Source organism: Oncorhynchus mykiss, chromosome 12 (genome assembly GCF_013265735.2).
Source record: "Oncorhynchus mykiss isolate Arlee chromosome 12, USDA_OmykA_1.1, whole genome shotgun sequence".
In the NCBI taxonomy this organism is placed as follows: domain Eukaryota; kingdom Metazoa; phylum Chordata; class Actinopteri; order Salmoniformes; family Salmonidae; genus Oncorhynchus; species Oncorhynchus mykiss.
Genome location: NC_048576.1, coordinates 34,916,288 through 34,937,438, shown reverse-complemented (window position 1 = coordinate 34,937,438; position 21,151 = coordinate 34,916,288). Strand labels below are relative to the sequence as shown.

The 21,151-nt window shown below is 42.2% G+C and overlaps 1 protein-coding gene across 10 annotated transcripts in view; it reads left to right on the top strand.

Moving 5' to 3' along the window:
- LOC110537500 (protein FAM222B) overlaps positions 1–21,151 on the top strand; it is a 94,399-nt gene that overhangs the window by 18,385 nt on the left and 54,863 nt on the right. The window contains exon 1 of one of the 10 annotated variants that reach the window (XM_021623589.2): positions 91–1,099. The exons of 8 other annotated variants lie outside the window; for them this stretch is intronic. The gene's annotated coding sequence lies outside the window, so the exon portion shown is untranslated. Of the gene's footprint in view, positions 1–90; positions 1,100–21,151 lie in introns of those variants that run through there. One more of the 10 variants, XM_021623585.2, reaches the window with a different exon arrangement.

Sequence of the window (21,151 nt, the reverse complement as noted above, 5' to 3'; positions counted from 1 at the left end):
CATACTTTAAGAAAGGTTGGGGTAGGTGTTTTGTTGTCTCTTACTGGGCAGTGAGTCACATGGAAGGGCTTAGGAACAAGAACAAGGGTCCGGTAGGGGGTAAAGGAAGAATGTAGTTTTATGAAACATCCCAATTAACAGGAGCGGTCCGGTTGGGGGTAAAGAAAGAATATGGTTGGGTTTTATAAGTGGGATGTTTCATTCAGCTCCTTTAAATTCCAGTCAGAGGGTTGGTGCCTGTAGTGTCATGACATGGTTTTCAGAGCAGATGATCTGCTTACAGGGCAGAGGTTGTGCGTCTGCTGTTACATGGTGTTTTGTTTGATAATTCACATGGACGGTGTCATGTTGATGTTGTCCCATTAGGACAGCAGAGGGAATAAGCCCAATTACAACTCTCTTCCAGGTTCAGTATCTTAGTTAGCCTGGCCCCAGATCTGGCCATAGGAGTTGGCAAGACAGCACAACCAGATCTGGGACCAGGCTATATCTTCGTAGTGTGTTCTGTTTTTCATGGGGATTTGTATGTTAGCCAGCAGGTGAAATTAAGTCAAAAACTCCTTGTCTAGCTGGTAAAGCCTGCATAATCATCCCCACTCCACCCCACACCAGGCCCAATGGCCTCCAGTTGCATAACTTTGTACTATGAAGTTGTTTTGGCTTCAGGGCAATCACAGGAATCTAGACCCACACAGCCACACTACACTTCATTGCCTCCTACCTATTTGTTCAACAGCAATGCAGTAGCAGGAGTGACAGTTCTTACTAAACTAGCACAGGGCAGGGCGACATGATCAGAGTGGCTGATCTGGCCTGGGTAGGTTTCCCAGTAGAGGCACTGGGGACATGAGGGTTGTTTGTGCCCCTTCCTCTATCTGACAGGAACAGTTAGAGGATGAGGCCAGTCTGATACGGCTATCTGTTTATGGCATGAGATAAGGCTGCCCGAATCGGAACACTGACCCACCTCTCACCCACAACAGGACCTCCTCCTAACAAGAGGTTGCCAGGCGAGTCACATATCATTCTGAGTAATCCTAAAAGATACCATTAGCAGGTCTGTACTTCTGCAACACGGGTTTTCCAGCAACTGTACAAAGTAAGAACAAATCTGGCAATTTATTGCAACGCATAAATGTTTTTTTAGTGTGATCTGGTTCGTATAATTAATTTTAATGTATGTTTTAGAACGATATTCCAAATGCCTGTATCGCTCAAATCAAGTTTTTATTTGTATTTGTCCACTTGTTCTCATGTTGTTTTTTGGTCTTGTCTCCTCTCCTTCCGCTGTGACTTTGCACGTTTCTATTTACACACACCAAGCTCCTCCCAGTCCCTGCCACTCAGAACAACAAAGATGAAAGATTACTTTTTCGGTTTCAATTCACTATATGTATTTTAGGTTTTGTCCAACAGAATCGCTCATATGGACACACATGGCCGATACCAATATCCGTTATTTTCCCTGCAAAATTTTTAACAGCGTTTTAAGCATTCTAGTACAGTTAAATAGTTAACACACACACATGGATACAGCAGTCTAAGGCACTGCATCTCAGTGCAAGAGGCGTCATTACAGTCCCTGGTTCGAATCCAGGCTGTATCATATCCGGCTGTGATTGGGAGTCCCATAGGGTGGCGCACAATTGGCCAAGTGTCGTCCGGGTTTGGCTGGGGTAGGCCGTCATTGTAAATAAGAATTTGTTCGTAACTGACTTGCCTAGTTAAATAAAGGTTACACAAACCCCACACTGACCAAAAAGTTATTTTGTTGGCATTTACGCATGTTCCCATTACCAGTAAAACATAATCAAAATCTATTTATTTCACTTATTTGCTGTGCTGTTTCGTTGTTCAACCAGGATTTCTATGGAACGCCTTTTGGGTCTTTGCATGTCAACACAACACTTTGATGTGTCAAATAAACTTGTTAACCAACCGGGACCTGAATATGACTGCACATCACATAATTTAACGCATTCATATAGTTATTACACATTGATTACAATTTTACTCATATTTCATATGTCAGAACGATCCATCCATACGTATGCTATGATGCTGGTAAAGTTGTCTAGCATCTACAGTGCTGGTCATAAAAAAAGCTAGCTAGTTCATGGTTGCAAACAATGTTCTTCCCCCAAAACATAGCAAAACGACAATCTAGGTTTCATCATCTAAAATAATCCTAATTTATAAGACAGTTCTTATTTGATTAATGGTGGTCGGACCCATCTATGTGAAGCTAGCCACAATAAGGATTAGGCACAATAGTGGACTTTGTGGTTAGCCTTCAAAATAAAGGTATGGCATAATTCTATTTGTAATCATTTGCATCACTGTCAATGACATAATTTTATTTTCAAATCAAATTAAATCTAATCCAATTTTATTTGTCACATACACATGGTTAGCAGATGTTAATGCGAGTGTAGCGAAATGCTTGTGCTTCTAGTTCCGACAATGCAGTAATAACCAACAAGTAATCTAGCTAACAATTCCAAAACTACTACCTTATAGACACAAGTGTAAGGGGATAAAGAATATGTCCATAAAGATATATGAATGAGTGATGGTACAGAGCGGCATAGGCAAGATACAGTAGATGGTATTGAGTACAGTATATACATATGAGATGAGTATGTAAACAAAGTGGCATAGTTAAAGTGGCTAGTGATACATGTATTACATAAAGATGCAGTAGATGATATAGAGTACAGTATATACGTATACATATGAGATGAATAATGTAGGGTATGTAAACATTATATTAGGTAGCATTGTTTAAAGTGGCTAGTGATATATTTTACATTTCCCATCAATTCCCATTATTAAAGTGGCTGGAGTTGAGTCAGTGTGTTGGCAGCAGCCACTCAATGTGCTAGTGGTGGCTGTTTAACAGTCTGATGGCCTTGAGATAGAAGCTGTTTTTCAGTCTCTCGGTCCCAGCTTTGATGCACCTGTACTGACCTCGCCTTCTGGATGATAGCGGGGTGAACAGGCAGTGGCTCGGGTGGTTGTTGTCCTTGATGATCTTTATGGCCTTCCTGTGACATCGGGTGGTGTAGGTGTCCTGGAGGGCAGGTAGTTTGCCCCCGGTGATGCGTTGCGCAGACCTCACTATCCTCTGGAGAGCCTTACGGTTGTGGGCGGAGCAGTTGCCGTACCAGGCGGTGATACAGCCCGACAGGATGCTCTCGATTGTGCATCTGTAGAAGTTTGTGAGTGCTTTTGGTGACAAGCTGAATTTCTTCAGCCTCCTGAGGTTGAAGAGGCGCAGCAGCGCCTTCTTCACGATGCTGTCTGTGTGGGTGGACCAATTCAGTTTGTCTGTGATGTGTACGCCGAGGAACTTAAAACTTGCTACCCTCTCCACTACTGTTCCATCGATGTGGATAGGGGGGTGTTCCCTCTGCTGTTTCCTGAAGTCCACAATCATCTCCTTAGTTTTGTTGACGTTGAGTGTGAGGTTATTTTCCTGACACCACACTCCGAGGGCCCTCACCTCCTCCCTGTAGGCCGTCTCGTCGTTGTTGGTAATCAAGCCTACCACTGTTGTATCGTCCGAAAACTTGATGATTGAGTTGGAGGCGTGCGTGGCCACGCAGTCGTGGGTGAACAGGGAGTACAGGAGAGGGCTCAGAACGCACCCTTGTGGGGCCCCAGTGTTGAGGATCAGCGGGGTGGAGATGTTGTTGCCTACCCTCACCACCTGGGGGCGGCCCGTCAGGAAGTCCAGTACCCAGTTGCACAGGGCGGGGTCGAGACCCAGGGTCTCGAGCTTGATGACGAGCTTGGAGGGCACTATAGTGTTAAATGCAGAGCTGTAGTCGATGAACAGCATTCTCACATAGGTATTCCTCTTGTCCAGATGGGTTAGGGCAGTGTGGTTGAGATTGCATCCGTCTGTGGACCTATTTGGGCAGTAAGCAAATTGGAGTGGGTCTAGGGTGTCAGGTAGGGTGGAGGTGATATGGTCCTTGACTAGTCTCTCAAAGCACTTCATGATGACGGAAGTGAGTGCTACGGGGCGGTAGTCGTTTAGCTCAGTTACCTTAGCTTTCTTGGGAACAGGAACAATGGTGGCCCTCCTTGAAGCATGTGGGAACAACAGACTGGGATAGGGATTGATTGAATATGTCCGTAAACACACCAGCCAGCTGGTCTGTGCATGCTCTGAGGGCGCGGCTGGGGATGCCGTCTGGGCCTGCAGCCTTGCGAGGGTTGACACGTTTAAATGTTTTCCTCACGTCGGCTGCAGTGAAGGAGAGTCCGCATGTTTTGGTTGCGGGCCATGTCAGTGGCACTGTATTGTCCTCAAAGCGGGCAAAAAAGTTATTTAGTCTGCCTGGGAGCAAGACATCCTGGTCCGTGACGGGGCTGGTTTTCTTTTTGTAATCCGTGATTGACTGTAGACCCTGCCACATACCTCTTGTGTCTGAGCCGTTGAATTGAGATTCTACTTTGTCTCTATATTGACGCTTAGCTTGTTTGATTGCCTTGCGGAGGGAATAGCTACACTATTTGTATTCGGTCATGTTTCCGGTCACCTTGCCCTGATTAAAAGCAGTGGTTCGCGCTTTCAGTTTCACGCGAATGCTGCCATCAATCCACGGTTTCTGGTTTGGGAATGTTTTAGTCGTTGCTATGGGAACGACATCTTCAACGCACGTTCTAATGAACTCGCTCACCGAATCAGCGTATTCGTCAATGTTGTTGTTTGATGCAATACGAAACATATCCCAGTCCACGTGATGGAAGCAGTCTTGGAGTGTGGAATCAGATTGGTCGGACCAGCGTTGAACAGACCTCAGCGCGGGAGCTTCTTGTTTTAGTTTCTGTCTGTAGGCAGGGATCAACAAAATGGAGTCGTGGTCAGCTTTTCCGAAAGGAGAGCGGGGCAGGGCCTTTTATGCGTCACGGAATAGCAATGATCCAAGGTTTTCCAGCCCTGGTTGCGCAATCGATATGCTGATAAAATTTAGGGAGTCTTGTTTTCAGATTAGCCTTGTTAAAATCCCCAGCTACAATGAATGCAGCCTCAGGATATATGGATTCCAGTTTGCAAAGAGTCAAATAAAGTTTTTTCAGAGCCATCGATGTGTCTGCTGAAGGCAACCCGCAAAGTCCACTATTGTGCCTAATCATTATTGTGGCTAACTTCAAAACATATAACAAGGTCCAGTCGAGCCTCACTAGCCATATGAAGCTATCTGGCTGCTTATAACGTTAGCTTTGGGCAACAGGGTTAAGTTGCTGGCTAGCTATTTATTTTCTTGAACTGAAGATCAATTTCTATAAGCGAACAACAAGTGGCTACCTAGCTAATACTTAAACTCAAGGATTCTGAAATCTTTGCTAAGAATAATGAAAATGGCTGCAGTTTCTACTGGTCATTGTTTTCAGGCTGGTTGTATTGGTGCTAGCTAGCTACCCCAGAAGTTGCAGTCGAACAAATGATGCTTTATTACCAACGCGGTATTGTAAACACATCGTTCGTGGCCGGTGTTTGCTTCTTTGCAGACTTCTTTGTACAGCTTTGACAGTGCTACTGTATGTTTTTTGACATGCAAAGACCCAAACGGCGTTCAATAGTATGTATGTCGTGAAGCTAATAGCAGTCACGCTATTACTGTGTAACTCCGGTAGGGCTTCGACCAGTCGCGAAAGCCCATATCACCCATGACAGAGAACGGTTGAATGTCAAGGGCAATGAATTCCATTAGCTTGGCTTTAATGGATTTCGCCCTTGAGTTGTCTCGCTGAAATGTTCTTACTCTTTCAAATGACTGCTCGACTTGTTGACTGCTCGATCCACACACAATGTTACGTGGCGTCATGACGTCATGTACCTACATTTATATAGGTATGCACGGTGGCTTTGACATCGGTTTTTAGCATCGACGTTAAACTAGACATTGGCCAATACCGACGTTGGCATTTTTAGCTAATATCGGCCTATTCCGATATGTTCACCTACTCTTTTTTTATATTGTGCATCCTTAATATTTAGCCTAACAATTAAACTTTTCTACCTTGTTATATTGGATCTATTTGCCAGCTAACAATTTGCTGGCTACTCACTAGCACGTGAGATTGTTTGAGACCTTGTGGTGTTAATTTTCTATCATGCCTGCGACAAGAAGTTGGTCGTTATGAGTGAATGTTAGTGGTGCAACGGATCACAAAACTCAAGGATCGGATTACGGTTTTGAGTCGAGGATCGTATCATTTTACCGATCAGCAAAGAAAAAGGAGACAACTTTGCTTTCCATTTATTACTTAAAGAACACTTAAAGTAAGGACCTTTTCAATGTTTAAATAAAATCTTAAACTAAAATATTGAATACTCAATTGTTAAATTAAAGCAATATGAGGCATGATACCTTCTTCCTTTGAACAATAGTGAATGAAAAAATAACTTTTAAACTTTTTTTTTTAAGTTAAAGAAAGTAAAGCAGACCTGAGCTTATAACTTCAAATTATTTTTCAAACAGATTAGGATGTCTACATTGTCTGGGGAGAGGGTAGACCTCTTTGCAGTCACTATGTCCCCTGCCGTGGAGAACACCCTCTCGTTAGGAACTGTATGAAGCGAGGGCCAGCCAACGAGAGCGTACAGGTCGCAGTGGTGGGTAGTATATGGGGCTTTGGTGACAAAACTGATGGCACTGTGATAGACTGCATCCAATTTGATGAGTAGAGTGTTGGAGGCTATTTTGTAAATTACATCGCCGAAGTCGAGGATCGGTAGGATGGTCAGTTTTACGAGGGTATGTTTGGCAGCATGAGTGAAGGATGCTTTGTTGCGAAATAGGAAGCCGATTCTAGATTTAATTTTGGATTGGAGATGCTTAATGTGAGTCTGGAAGGAGAGTTGACAGTCTAACCAGACACCTAGGTATTTATAGTTGTCCACATATTCAGAACCGTCCACATAGTCCGAACCGTCCAGAGTAGTGATGCGGGTGGGTGCGGGCAGTGATCGGTTGAAGAGCATGCATTTAGTTTTACTTGCATTTAAGAGCAGTTGGAGGCCATGGAAGGAGAGTTGTATGGCATTGAAGCTTGTCTGGAGGTTAGTTAACACAGTGTCCAAAGAAGGGCCAGAAGTATACAGAATGGTGTCTTCTGCGTAGAGGTGGATCCGAGGATCACCAGCAGATAGAGCGACATCATTGATGTATACAGAGAAGAGAGTCGGCCTGGGAATTGAACTCTGTGGCTTGACCCTGTAGAAAAAAATGACCTGATCTATTAAACTAACTAATTATTTATTTTCATATTTCATAGAACTATAATTGTGAGCTATAACATTTAATAAAAGCTATTATTATTCCAAATTTTAAAAAAATGGTTGATTCTAATAGCAATAGCATCGACTAAGATTAGAGTACAGTATATTTATTAAGTAATTCACTCATTGATTTATTTATTTTTTTACCTCTTCAGTGGCAACGATCTCAGTGGTGAGATCACTGTATGTCCTCCAGTGTAGGGTAGGGTCTAGGTGACACAGGGACTTGAACCTTGGATCCAGTGCAGTAGATCTATGAATGTAGTCCTGTACATTAGGGGGGGTATCAGGGGTTCAGGTCCTCTCTAATGGCAGCCTTGACATCTCTAGTGATGGTACTGTCTTCCTCACTTGGGGCCATGGATTGTAGAATTCTTGTTTTCAGAGGTAGGATCATGGACACAGATGGTGCAGTTTCAGTGCTAAATAGGGTTGTAACCGTGTTTGAGGGGTTTGAGAACCTGGAGGACCTCCTCTGCACTTTCACATCATCATCAGACAAGGTGAGGATGTCTTTTATAATTTTTTTCAGGGTATTGTCTGTCAGGGCAGAGTATACAGTTGCCTGCTGCTCAAGATGGCGCCTCAACATGTCTTAAGTGGAGTTCCATCTTGTTGTGACATGGTGTATGAGCTTGTGGGTCGGTAGCTATAGCATTTCTTGCTAGTACATGAGTGTTAAGTACATGAGCGTTTTGTTGTGCTTTGGTGGAAAAAGGAAACCACCTTCCTGATCTTCCCAAGGAGGCAGTCCATCTAGTTCACTGTGATTCCCCTTTGGGATGCTAAATTGATCACATGTGCAAAGCAAGCTATCTGTGGCCCCAGTCCAGCTTCTATCACTGCATTTACTTTGTTCTTGGCATTATCTGTGGTGTTTGGGACATTGCTATTGGGCCTCTCTAGCTCCCACTCTGCTACTGCTCCTAGCAGTACCTGCGCCGGATTTGTGCCTGTGTGACTCTCATAGAAGGGGCGTGTCTGTAGCACCGGACTTCATCTCCCACTCCTCCATCTCCCACTCCTCCATCTCCCACTCCTGGTGTAGTGAGCAGTCACAGTCACGTAGCTTTCCGTTGCCCTGGAGGTCCACCCGTCTGTGGTGAGGGCAACAGAGGATGCCTTGGACAATTTGTCGACAATTTAGATATTTTCCTGTTCATAAAGATCTGGCATGATCTTCATACTGAGGTGGGTGTGCGAGGGGATTTTGTAGCATGGCTCAAGCACTTTCACCATATTTTTGAACCCTTTGTTTTCCACAACAGAATATGGCCTCATGTCTGCAGCGATAAACGTCCCAATAGATTTGGTGATGGCTTTAGTCCGGTCTGATTCTGCAGCAAAGGGCTGCTTAAATGCCGCAGTGAGAAGTTTGTCTCTTGACTGAGTTGGCTCCCGTCACTGACACACCAGGGTGATGACGCTTTAAATGTGTGGCCATGCTCAATGTACAGTGCCTTGCGAAAGTATTCGGCCCCCTTGAACTTTGCGACCTTTTGCCACATTTCAGGCTTCAAACATAAAGATATAAAACTGTATTTTTTTGTGAAGAATCAACAACAAGTGGGACACAATCATGAAGTGGAACGACATTTATTGGATATTTCAAACTTTTTTAACAAATCAAAAACTGAAAAATTGGGCGTGCAAAATTATTCAGCCCTTTTACTTTCAGTGCAGCAAACTCTCTCCAGAAGTTCAGTGAGGATCTCTGAATGATCCAATGTTGACCTAAATGACTAATGATGATAAATACAATCCACCTGTGTGTAATTAAGTCTCCGTATAAATGCACCTGCACTGTGATAGTCTCAGAGGTCCGTTAAAAGCGCAGAGAGCATCATGAAGAACAAGGAACACACCAGGCAGGTCCGAGATACTGTTGTGAAGAAGTTTAAAGCCAGATTTGGATACAAAAAGATTTCCCAAGCTTTAAACATCCCAAGGAGCACTGTGCAAGCGATAATATTGAAATGGACGGAGTATCAGACCACTGCAAATCTACCAAGACCTGGCCGTCCCTCTAAACTTTCAGCTCATACAAGGAGAAGACTGATCAGAGATGCAGCCAAGAGGCCCATGATCACTCTGGATGAACTGCAGAGATCTACAGCTGAGGTGGGAGACTCTGTCCATAGTGTCACGAACCGGCTCAAAGCCCGTAACAAAGGGAGACAACGTGAAGATAAGGAGTAACAAAATATATATTTATTAACTAAAGCAACTAAGGAAAATATACAATGATGTGTGTAATCAGTAGTGTAAGTGAGTTTTGCGTGCATGAATGTGATAATGCAGGGTGTTGAAAGGTGCCAAAGCAAACAAACAAACAAAAGGCCACCAAGAACCACAACACAATCTACAAAGGTGTCTGCATGGAGAGAGTCTCTTCCATGAATGTGGAAGAGTTATCCTGGGAGACACCTGGCCCAGGTGTTTCCCATGAAGCTGACGACCCTCCCAACTCCGCCCACCGGCATCCTAATAAGGAAACAAGAACAAAGACAGAATACAGCAGACAGAGTGGGAGGGTCGTCACAATAGGACAACAATCAGTCGTATATTGCACAAATCTGGCCATTATGGAAGAGTGGCAAGAAGAAAGCCATTTCTTAAAGATAGCCATAAAAAGTGTTTAAAGTTTGCCACAAGCCACCTGGGAGACACACCAAACATGTGGAAGAAGGTGCTCTGGTCAGATGAAACCAAAATTGAACTTTTTGGCAACAATGCTAAACGTTATGTTTGGCGTAAAAGCAACACACCATCCCCACTGTCAAACATGGTGGTGGCAGCATCATGGTTTGGGCCTGCTTTTCTTCAGCAGGGACAGGGAAGATGGTTAAAATTGATGAGAAGATGGATGGAGCCAAATACAGAACCATTCTGCAAAAGACCTGAGACTGGGACGGAGATTTGTCTTCCAACAAGACAATGATCCAAAACATAAAGCAAAATCTACAATGGAATGGTTCAAAAATAAACATATCCAGGTGTTAGAATGGCCAAGTCAAAGTCCAGACCTGAATCCAATCGAGAATCTGTGGAAAGAACTGAAAACTGCTGTTCACAAATGCTCTCCATCCAACCTCACTGAGCTTGAGCTGTTTTGCAAGGAGGAATGGGAAAAAATGTCAGTCTCTCGATGTGCAAAACTGATAGACATACCCCAAGCGACTTACAGCTATAATCGCAGCAAAAGGTGGCGCTACAAAGTATTAACTTAAGGGGGCTGAATAATTTTGCACGCCCAATTTTTCAGTTTTTGATTTGTTAAAAAAGTTTGAAATATCCAATAAATGTCGTTCCACTTCATGATTGTGTCCCACTTGTTGTTGATTCTTCACAAAAAATACAGTTTTATATCTTTATGTTTGAAGCCTGAAATGTGGCAAAAGGTCGCAAAGTTCAAGGGGGCCGAATACTTTCGCAAGGCACTGTAAATAAAGCAGGAGGCTTTTCCAGTTCTTCAGCTCCTCCGCTAGCTCCATGGCTGTCACTGCTCTTTTTTTATTCTTTGCTTTTTGCAACGCGAGCATCCAGGATTGATTAGTTGGGATTCAACATGCCCCGTTCACGTGAACGGTACACACAACTGCTTTTTAAAAAAAAAAAATCTAATTAACCTTCAGGCTTCAAAGTATAACACAGCACACATCTGTCTTGTCTTTCTTTTCACTGCAACTCTCAAACGCATGAAGAAGGAAAGAAATTCTACAGATGAACTTTAAACAAGGCACACCTGTTAATTGAAATGCATTCCATGTGACTACCTCATCAAGTTGGTTGAGAGAATGCCAAGAGTGTGCAAAGCTGTCAATCAAGTTAAAGGGTGGCTGCTTTGAAGAATCTAAAACATAAAATATATTTTGATTTGTTGAACACTTCTTTTTTTTGGTTACTACATGATTCCATATGTGTTATTTCTTAGTTTTGATGTCTTCAATATTATTCTACAATGTAGAAAATAGTAAAAAGAAAAGAAAAACCCTGGAATGAGTAGGTGTCCAAACTTTTGAATGGTACTGTATATACCGTGAATCGCCAATAAATTGGAACAAAATCTAGATTATTTTTAGGCCACATCCCCCAGCCCTAGGTTAGACAGGATCATGCCAGCTATTACAGTAAAGGTGGAGATCAAGTGATGACGGAGAAATAAGGGAATTGAGCTGGAAGAAAGTGATACTTGACATTACATTTTTTTTTTTTACTTTACCTTTTATTTTAGGCAAGTCAGTTAAGAACAAATTCTTATTTTCAATGACGGCCTAGGAAAGGTGGGTTAACTGCCTTGTTTAGGGGCAGAACGACAGATTTTTACCTTGTCAGCTCAGGGATTCGAATCTTGCAATCTTTTGGTTACTAGTCCAACGCTCTAACCACTAGGCTACCTGACGCACCATGAACATCAAGCTGGCGGGGTTGAGACACAAGATGGATATATTACAATATAGATTTTTTATTTATTTTTAATTAATCACAAGACTGGCTGGCTGTGATCATGGTTGTGAGTTCAATGTCTGAGAATTTGTTTTCTGACAACTGTGAAAGTCTGAGAAAACAGCAGGTGATTTGTTGTAGGCCCTGCTTAGTTACTGAAATGTGACACTTGCTTAGATGTGGTTGGGTCAAAGGGTGTCTTTAGTTGAATTTCACCAGCCTTTTTGCTTTCCTGGTCTCAAATCCGTATCCTGGACATTGAGGAATGCTAATTTTGGTGTGCCATATATCAAATACCACATGTCCATTGGTCATCACTCCCGGGGTGAGAGACTGAGGTACTGTTCCACTATTGAGCTAAATCCTATCCACTATAATTTCTTAACAAGAACATAAACTGAGCGTGACCAAAACAACATTCTTCTGGTTTTTCGAGGTCAATGTTTTTGTTTACTCTTGTTTGAAGATAAGGCGCTGGCTGTGGAAAGTTTTGCATGAGAAGAATATAATTTATTTTTGCCCTTTGTAATCTTATCCCTGGATGTAATGAGAAGTATGAAAGAGCTTAGTATGTCATGGCTGTCGTGTTCTCAAGTGATAAAGCTGTTGGTTATCTGAGCCGACAGGGAGCTAGTGTTTCTGTGGGCCTGATTGAGCAGTCAGTGGCTCAGCCTGAGCCTCAGATCAGAGCAGTGCTGACCCAGCACTGACTGCAGGGCTGGGTGAGGGTGCAGCAGAGGCAAACTTGGCAGAGAGAGAGAGAGAGCGAGCTAGTCTAGTGATGTGAGTGGTGGTCGGTGCTATTGCACTTTATTTTTTATATTTTTTATTTTTTATTTTTTTTTACTTGCCGTAACCTGCTTAGTTTATCATCAGCAGCACCTCTCAATGGCATGTGTGGGTCCCATGTGGCTCGGTTGGTAGAGCATGGCGCATGCAACGCCAGGATTGTTGGTTCAATTCCCACAGGGGACCAGTATGAAAAAGTAAGAGCATCTATGCATCTCTGGATAAGCGTTAAATGACAAAAAATGTGTGTTCTTGTGTTCGAGAGAGCCAATCAGAATATAGACCTTTATACAGCCTAACCCTCTGGTCCTGTTAGAGATCATTGTTGCTGATAGTGAATGGTACCACCATGCCTTGAGATTTGGAAATGGCCAGATGACGTTTTGTCGTAAAAAGGGCTTGGGTTTTTGTTGTGAAAGGGTGCCTGAAGACTAGGATAAACTGTGACCTTCACAGGGTAATCTCTTTGCATGTCAGTCAATGGCTGTTTGTTTCCAAGTCAGAAAAAGTGGCAGATCCTTTCTCTATTTTTGCTGATCGCGACAGTCAGAGAGGCTTGCGGACAGCAGCCATAGGAGCCAGGCTGGAGGAAATACAGCAATATAAAACTTGCAGTATTAGCAATGGTTGTCACTCAGTCAGAGCAGTAAAATCCAACTGTCACTTCTTGTTCGACCTCCACTTTAAACAAGTCCCTCCGCAGATGCACTGAGCTGAATTGCTATTCCAGACAGGCGTTGTGTTCTGTCTGACACCTGCATTGTCCAAACGCCAGTAACCAGTAACTGAGCCCTCTGTACACAGACTGGTGGATTTAGCAGCCAGCGCCTGTCTGCTCTGCACTGCATGCTGAATTGGGCTACTGCCTGAAATCAGCACCGGGGTGAAATGCACTACACTCGTAGTGTAAAACGTGTACGTGTAAAACTCATTCCACGGAGGGCCGTGTGTCTGCGGGTTTTCACTTCACCCTTGTACTTGATTGATGAAATAAGGTCACTAATTAGTAAGGAACTCCCCTCACCTGGTTGTGTAGGTCAGTGGTTCCCATAATTAAAAAAAATGTTTTTAAAGGAACTTAGTCTGGCTTTAAACTTACTCTTGAAAGTTGTAATGCACAAGGTACAATTTCGAAATTGGGTAGTTTATCATCAGTTCCTCTTGTCATGTTAGTCATTGCATATCTTAGAGCTATATATAACTTGTCAAAAATGTCCAGATCAACTAGCCCATGTCAGCTAATGTTTTTTAGCCCATAGATACTGTTGTATTTTTTGTGTCACTTGTATAGAAGTGCTTTAAAACTGCTACATTTTCTTTGCACTCCATGAGAAAATGGGTAGAATTGCAGGAATTAAGCTTTAAACCTGCAAAATTCTCTCCGCCAATAAGAGTGGTGTGAACAGTTTGTGTCATGAACAGTGCTTGTACCCATAGAAATAGACGTGGCGTGCGAGCTTGGTGGGGTGGGGTGCGGGATGTTCCCCAATGCTGGAATAGGGGCCCAAGTTGAAAAAGAACCCCTGGTCTAGGTCTCAATTGAAAGAAAAAAAACCTTGGCCCTCCATGGAATGAGTTTGACACCCCTGCTATAGAGGTAGTAAACAAGGGTAGTGCACAGCTCAATCCAGTTTAGCATATGTTGTTTATGTCTCCTCTAGTCCCCTGTTTTTGTCCTCCTCAGCTGGCTGCATTTCCTGGAGTGTGTGTGTGTGTACAGTGCAGGGCTGATGATGGTGTTTCTGCAGGAGGGAGTTTGGCTGGCTGTAATCACAGTTCATAGGTGGTCAGTGTTGATTTAGTCCACTAGGTTAGGCAGTATGACATGAATACCAGAGAATCCAGCCAGGGAAATCACCCAGGGAACTACGGCAGTCAATATTCAATTTATTCTGAATCAAGTCACGGCAAGCAATCGGATGTGTTCAAGTATTGTCATTTCCATATTAGAAAGTGTTCAGGTCATACGCTTTCTCTTCCCAGGAGTTGAGCATAAAAATGCATTATGTGAAGTCTCAATCTGCCACGCTATTTTAGTATTTTACTGGAGTTGTTTTGCTTATGAGAAGATTGCATGTTCCTCACTAACCACCACACCTATGAGCTTTTTTTTATCAATGAATTATCTTTACAGATAGGACTATAAAGAGCACTGTTTTAACTAGAGGTCAACCGATTATGATTTTTCAACACCGATACCGAATATTGGAGGACCAAAAAAGCCGATGCCGATTAATCGGACGATTTAAAAAAAAATGTTTTAAATTTGTAATAATGACAATTACAACAATACTGGATGAACACTTACTTTAACTTAATATAATACATCAATAAAAATCAATTTAGTCTCAAATAAATAATGAAACATGTTCAATTTGGTTTAAATAATGCAAAAACAAAGGAGAAGTAAAAGTGCAATATGTGCCACGTTTGAGTTCCTTGCTCAGAACTTGAGAACATATGAAAGTTGGTGGTTCCTTTTAACATGAGACTTCAATATTCCAAGGTAAGAGGTTTTAGGTTGTAGTTAATATAGTATTTATAAGACTATTTCTCTCTATACCATTTGTATTTCATATACCTTTGACTATTCGATGTTCTTATAGGCACTATAGTATTGCAAGTGTAACCGTATAGCTTCCGTCCCTCTCCTCGCTCGAACCAGGAACACACCGACAACAGCCACACTCGAAGCAGCGTTACCCATCACACAAAAGCCGCGGCCCTTGCAGAGCAAGGGGAATTTCTACTCCAAATTACAGAGCGCGTGACGTTTGAAACGCTATTAGCGCACACCCAGCTAATTAGCTAGCCATTTAACATCGGTTACACCAGCCATAGGCTTGAAGTCATAAACAGCGCTGTGCTTGCGAAGAGCTGCTGGCGAAAGTGCTGTTTGAAAGAATGCTTACGAGCCTGCTGCTGTTTACCATCGCTCAGTCAGACTGCTCTATCAAATCAGACTTAATTATAACATAATAACACACAGAAATACGAGCCTTTGGTCATTAATATGGTCGAATCCGCAAACTATCATTTCGAAAACAAAACGTTTATTTCAGTGAAATACGGAACCGTTCGGTATTTTATCTAACAGGTGGCATCCCTAAGTCTAAATATTCTTGTTACATTGCACAACCTTCAATGTTATGTCATAATTACGTAAAATTCTGGCAAATTAGTTCACAATGAGGCAGGCTGCCCAAACTGTTGCATTCGCGTAACAGGCAGGCTCCTCGTGGAGTGCAATGTAATCAGGTGGTTACGAGCATTGGACTAGTTAACTGTAAGGTTGCAAGATTGGATAACCCGAGCTGACAAGGTGAAAATCTGTCATTCTGCCCCTGAACAAGACAGTTAATCCACTGTTCCTAGGCCGTCATTGAAAATAAGAATGTGTTCTTAACCTTTCTGATCTCCCCATCCCGGATCCGGGTTCGTGAATACAGACTCAAGCTCATTACCATAACGCAACGTTAACTATTCATGAAAATCGCAAATGAAATGAAATAAATATGCCATCTCTCAAGCTTAGCCTTTTGTTAACAACACTGTCATCTCAGATTTTCAAAATATGCTTCTCAACCATTGCAAAACAAGCATTTGTGTAACAGTATTGATGGCTAACGTAGCATTTAGCATTAACATTCAGCTGGCAACATTTACACAAAAAAACAGAAAAGCATTCAAAAAAATCATTTACCTTTGAAGAACTTCAGATGTTTTCAATGAGGAGACTCTCAGATAGCAAATGTTCAGTTTTTCCTGAAAGATTATTTGTTTAGGACAAATCGCTCCGTTTTCTGCGTCACGTTTAGCTATGAAAAAACCCCTGTATCCAGGATTGTGTAAATCTATCAGCAAGCTCATTAGCATAACACAACGTTAACTATTTATGAAAATCGCAAATGAAATGAAATAAATATGCCATCTCTCAAGCTTAGCCTTTTGTAAACAACACTGTCATCTCAGATTTTCAAAATATGCTTCTCAACCATAGGAAAACAATCATTTGTGTAAAAGTAGCTAGCTAGAGTTAGCATTTCGCGTTAGCATTTAGCGTTAGCATTAGCGTTAGCATCCAGCACGCAACATTAACAAAAACATAAAAGCCTTCAAATAAAATCATTTACCTTTGAAGAACTTCTGATGTTTTCAATGAGGATACTCTCAGTTAGATAGCAGATGCTCAGTTTTTCCAAAAAGATTCCTTGTGTATTAGAAATAGCTCCGTTTTATACATCACATTTGGCTACCAAAAAAAATCCATAAATTCAGTCCTCAAAACGCAAACTTTTTTCCAAATTAACTCCATAATATCGACTGAAAACATGGCAAACGTTTTTTAGAATCAAGCCTCAAGGTGTTTTTCACATATCTCTTCATTGATACATCGTTCTTGGATACATGCTTTCTCTCCTGAATCCCAGGAGAAAATGACCGCACCTGAAGATTACGCACAAATTTAGACAAAGGACACCGGGCGGACCTCTGGAAAATGTAGTCTCTTATGGCCAATCTTCCAATGATATGCCTACAAATACGTCACAATGCTGCTAAGACCTTGGGCGAACGACAGAAAGTGTAGGCTCGTTCCTTGCGCAATCACAGCCATATAAGGAGAGAATGGAAAACAGAGCTTCAGAAATTCTGCTAATTCCTGGGTGATGCATCATCTTGGTTTCGCCTGTAGAATGAGTTCTGGGGCACTTACAGACAAAATCTTTGCAGATTCTGAAACTTCAGAGTGTTTTCTTTCCAAAACTGTCAAGAATATGCATAGTCGAGCATCTTTTCGTGACAAAATATCGCGCTTAAAACGGGAACGTTTTTTATCCAAAAATGAAATAGCGCCCCTAGAGCTCTAACTGGTTAACTGACTTGCCTAGTTAAATAAAAGTATAAAATGTATTTTATAAAAATAAAATAAAAATAAATCTGCAAAATATAGATTTCCGATTGTTATGAAAACTTGAAATCGTCCCTAATAGTTTTAACCTCCTAGCTTGGTCCTACATCTTTTGAAAAGGGCGTTTGCTTCCTGTTTTAGCAGCACAATGCCACCTGTATAGGGTTAAAATGGGGTCAGTGCTCTTGTATGAGAGTCTCTTGTCAGTGACCTCCTTTATTGTGAGGATTTGGTTGCAATGGAGCTGCTGAGTGACACAGATCATGCCACAGGGAAGAAAAGCAGCATCCTCGTTTTGTTTGGACTCCCTTTGTCTGAAATCTTTCAGTGATCAATGATTGGCGGATCTCTTGCCATTTCCCTCCTTTTGTCTGCGGTTGTCGAGCTCTGGAGTGAATTATGAAATTGTCCATTACGTCCGGCTAATGTGTGTGTGTGTGTGTGTGTGTGTGTGTATAGCCTCCATGTATTTCTATTACAGGGGTGGGGGGGGGGTTTACAAAGGATACATTGAATTGAAGCAAGAATGTTAACTTTTATCATGTAGTTGTGTAGCGGCTGCTGCACATCCTCTTTGTATTACTCACATTGTGAAAAATGGCCCCAGAACAGAAGTACTTTCACTTCATTCAGCTGCAGATTGCCATGGATTGAGATGAAGGCTTGCTGGAATTTGAAAGGCTGGAGCCACATTTTAAAGTGCTTGTGCAAGCCTGACTGAGTGTATACTGTGCTCAGTTTGTGTGTGTGTGCTCAGTCAAAGGGAATCACCCATCTTCCAGTATTTGACAATCCAGGGTTTCATTGCATGGGTTGGCCAGGCCATCGTGTCAGCTTTCTGTAATGAATCATAAATTACCCTCCTGCTCTCACCCCATCAGGAACCAGGGCCTGGCCCTCATTTATCAAGGTGCGTGCGTACAAAAAATACTCTAAACATTGTGTGCTCCAGGTTGGATAAATACTATTTTGAACTTTACTAGAAAGTGTGTATCTTCACCAAATCTCAAACTGTGCCCGCACAAAACTTCTAGTAGGTTGATCAACTGTATTGCAAGCAAATATGCTTATTCTTACTTTGAGGGAAATGGCAGGTGTTTGATGCACAGGAATTATAACAATGGTAAGCTAATAAAATCATCAAAACGTAGGCCTAATGATAAAACGGATGCATTTGCCATTGGTAAGGGAATCGCACAGCAGCATGTCATTTAATGTATATTTAACTTTTATAATAAAGGCTTAAATCATAATCATATTGAAGGAAATGTCCTTTTCTGACATAACTGCTTTTAAATTATTACCGCTACACAACAAATAGTACCATTTTTATCAGTTTTTATCAATAGACCGGTAGGTAGCCTTGACAGTGGATAAGCTACAGTAGCCTATTGCTGTGTGTATTAGGAGCGTGACATAGCCTATTTAATTTCAGAACCTATATGAAGGCAAGAGATGGATGCACAACCATGTATTGATAAACAAAATATTGGACAATTAGTCTTTTGCATTGACGTGGGGGCTGTAGCATTTACTTTTCAATTGTTTGAAAGGACAACCAATCTTGCAGAATACGCGGCCAACGTTTGCGGGATTGTAGCGCTCGTTCACGACCACACAAATATAATAAGGCTCTGATTTATCAGTGTGTGTGCAACAGTTTGATACATCCAAATAATTGTATCTCCACATCCTAGAATCTCCACATACGCCAGAATTTAGTAAGACATTTACGCACGGTTGATAAATGAGGTCCCAGGTGCTGCTAGGGTCTAGCAACATCAACACCACCAGCTGACCAGGAATGGAGGAGAGTGGATACCGGAAAACATTCAAACTGTTAATTGCTGTCACCTATCTCCATTACTGTGTAGGATGGATAGATATATAGATATTATTTATATATATATATACACACACACAACCGTTCAAAAGTTTGGGTTCACTTAGAAATGTTTTTGAAAGAAAAGCAAACATTTTTTTAGACTAGTTGAGTATCTAAAGCTTCAGCATTTATTAGTTCAATTACAGGCTCAAAATGGCCAGAAACAAAGACCTTACTTCTGAAACTCATCAGTCTATTATTGTTCTGAGAAATGAAGGCTATTCCATGAGAGAAATTGCCAAGAAACTGAAGGTCTCGTACAACGCTCTGTACTAGTCCCTTCACAGAACAGCGCAAACTGGCTCTAAGCAGAATAGAAAGAGGAGTGGGAGGACCCGGTGCACAACTGAGCAAGAGGCCAAGTACATTAGTGTGTCTAGTTCGAGAAACAGACACCTCAGAAGTCCTCAATTGGCAGCTTCATTAAATAGTACCCACAAAACAACAGTCTAAATGTTAACAGTGAAGAGGTGACTTCAGGATGCAGGCCTTCTAGGCAGAGTTGCAAAGAAAAAGCCATATCTTAGACTGCCATATAAAAAGTAAAGATTAAGATGGGCAAAATAACACAGACACTGGACAGAGGAAAAAAAGTGTTAAGGACAGACAAATCTAAGTTTGAGGTGTTTGGATCACAAAGAAGAACATTGGTGAGACGCAGAAAAAATGAAAGGAGGCCAGAGGAGTGCTTTACGCCATCTGTCAAGCATGGTGGAGGCAATGTGATGGTCTGGGGGTGCTTTGGTGGTGGTAAAGTGGGAGATTTGTACAGGGTAAAAGTGATCTTGAAGGAAGGCGATTACTCCATTTTGCAACGCCATGCCATACCCTGTGGATGGTGCTTAATTGGAGCCAATTTCCTCCTACAACAGGACAATGATCCAAAGCACAGCTCCAAACTATGCACAAACTATTTAGGGAAGCAGTCAGCTGGTATTCTGTCTATAATGGAGTGGCCAGCACAGTCACCGGATCTCATCCCTATTGAGCTGTTGTGGGAGCAGTATGGTACATAAGTGCCCATCAAGCCAATCCAACTTGTGGGAGGTGCTTCAGGAAGCATGGGGTAAAAATCGCTTCAGATTACCTCAACAAATGGACATCGAAAATGCGAAAGGTCTGCAATTGGTCTGTAATTGCTGTAAATGGAGGATTCTTTGAGCAAAGTTTGATGGACACCATTATTTATAACATTGTCAACACTATTGCCTATTCATTTCGCAACCCATTTCATGTATGTTTTCTTGGAAGACAATGACATTTCTATGCGACCCCCAAACTTTTGAATGGTTGTGTGTGTATAAACTCAGCAAAAAAAATAAACGTCCTCTCACTGTCAACTGCATTTATTTTCAGCCAACTTAACATGTAAATATTTGTATGAACATTAAGATTCAACAACTGAGACATAAACAAAACAAGTTCCACAGACATGTGACTAACGGGAAATGGAATAATGTGTCCCTGAAAAAAAAGGGGGGGGGTCAAAATCAAAAGTAACAGTCAGTATCTGGTATGGCCACCAGCTGCATTAAGTACTGCAGTGCATCGCCTCCTCATGGACTGCACCAGATTTGCCAGTTCTTGCTGTGAGATGTTACCCCACTCTTCCACCAAGGCACCTGCAAGTTCCCGGACATTTCTGGGGGGAATGGCCCTAGCCCTCACCCTCTGATCCAACAGGTCCCAGTGCTCAATGGGATTGAGATCTGGGCTCTTCGCTGGCCATGGCAGAACACTGACATTCTTGTCTTGCAGCAAATCACGCACAGAAGGAGCAGTATGGCTGGTGGCCTTGTCATGCTGGAGGGTCATGTCAGGATGA